This window comes from Camelina sativa, chromosome 2, assembly GCF_000633955.1.
Source record: "Camelina sativa cultivar DH55 chromosome 2, Cs, whole genome shotgun sequence".
NCBI classification, from domain to species: Eukaryota; Viridiplantae; Streptophyta; class Magnoliopsida; order Brassicales; family Brassicaceae; genus Camelina; species Camelina sativa.
Window position 1 is genome coordinate 12,079,882 of NC_025686.1, and position 519 is coordinate 12,080,400.

The window sequence follows — 519 nt, forward strand, 5'->3', positions numbered from 1 at the left end:
GAGGGCAGTTATGGAGAAGCTGCAGGAGCAGAAGTTGTTTGCTAAGTGGAGCAAGTACAGTTTTTTAGCAGCGTGAGATGGGCTTTCTGGGTCACATTGTTTCTGCATAGTGAGTTTCTGTAGATCCGGAGAAGATTCAGGCTATCAGGGATTGGCCTAGACAACAGAATGTCACTAAGATCAGGAGTTTCCTTGGTTTGATAGGTTACCACAGGACCATGAGATGAAGTCTCTGGTAGGAGAGGTCAGTGCGTTGAGCTTGTGTGTGGTTCCTCGAGAACCATTGGGTTAGGAGGCGGCTTATGGAGCGGATCTTCTGAGCAGGGTGTGGTTGGCTCAGGAGAAGGATTTGGGGCTGGTGAATGTCTCTAAGGATGTTGATTCAGAGTATCAGGTCTCAACTAATGGTACTATCTTGGTGCACGGTCGGATTTGTGTGCCCAAGGATGAGGATTTGAGATAGGAGATCTTGAGGGAGGCTCATGCGAGCATGTTTTTCTATTCATCCAGGAGCGACTA